Source organism: Apodemus sylvaticus, chromosome 15, assembly GCF_947179515.1.
Source record: "Apodemus sylvaticus chromosome 15, mApoSyl1.1, whole genome shotgun sequence".
In the NCBI taxonomy this organism is placed as follows: Eukaryota; Metazoa; Chordata; class Mammalia; order Rodentia; family Muridae; genus Apodemus; species Apodemus sylvaticus.
This window is the reverse complement of record NC_067486.1, coordinates 74123545-74124996: the sequence shown is the minus strand read 5'-3', so window position 1 is coordinate 74124996 and position 1452 is coordinate 74123545.

Below are 1452 nucleotides of genomic sequence, written 5' to 3'. Positions count from 1 at the left end.
TTGGTCTCAAGGCATGTGCACCATTGCCAGCCAGCTCAAATATTTCTCTTCAGAAAGCTTTCACCCTATAAAAGGTATATGAAAACTTACAATTCTCCTACTCAAACATGTTTTAGCATTACTTCCTTCAGTCAGAATTAAAAACTCTACAAATACTTTCTGTCTGCCTATACTGTAATTAATTATCATATTTATCTCTGTGTTGTTCTGCACAGTCGATCTTTTTTCTGCCTATCCCTAGGCTGTGAACAACTTGACTAGAGTCGTGCCTTATTATGCGCAGCACCCGGAGCACCAAGGCAGCTGGCACTGGGGAAGCTCTCAGCAAGTGGTTAAAATAGATAGGCTGTACAAAGAGCGGCTAGGAGAATAAGGTTGTCTTTGTTTGAGTCAACAATAACTCAAGTCGCAAAGCAAGCATAAAGAAAAGCTAAGTTTTTGAGTGTAGAACAATTGTCTGGAGAGGGTACACTTCAATTTTGAACACTAGAAATGAAGAAAATTCTAAAGAATGAATCCATTCTCCAACCACTTTTCCTGAGCTCTTTCATTTCTTATTGTTTCCCGTAAATTTGGGTAAACAAGAAAATCTCTAGTGTATAGACTCAAAAACTCCTAGAATATTCCTTAGATATGGTTTCGTTTCCTTATCTTGAAGACAGAGACACTGTAGCCTATTGAGTGAAGATTATTTATTTTTGTGGCCATGTAGGACCAAAGTCTAGGTATAATTCATTGTATAGTCAGAGAAACCATGCTGCTGGTCTACAGGGAAGTCGATATGGGTAGACTTGTGTACAAAGCTCACAGGAAAATATATGTTATAAATAATGGATAATATTCAAGTAATTCAAAGGTCAAATATTTTTTCAGTATTTTAAAAATATTTGCTATGTTAAAGGTGCTTTTTAAAATCCATAAGCACAGGACTGTCAACTTTAATTATTAACAACCTACTATGTGGCATAGTATAGTGATAAAGAACTTTGATTCTATCAGTCAGGAGGCGGAGGCAAAGACAGATATATTGCTATGAGTTCAAGGCTAGCCTGATCTACATAGTGAATTCCAGGCCAGCCATGTTTATACAGTAAGACTCAATCTAAGAAAATAAAATAATGATGATAATGATATTATTATTATCATTATTAAGTTAGCACATGGTCATAACAAAATAGAAGGTATAGTAATATCTATCCAGCACTCACAAGATATAAGTTGCCAGTTGCTTAGTTTATGCTTAAGGTCTTATCTTCAACTAGGTAAGAAATGAAGTTAGGCTAACTATCTTCCAGTTGCCTGGCTAGAGAGCACATGGACTCTGTAACTCTGGACTGAAGTGATATTTGCTATCCAGAGAGCATTGCACCTCCAATTCTTGAGCCACTCTGATTAAAGATTTATACCATTGTATTGATTTAATTAATTATTAGTAGTGTCCACCATCGGATA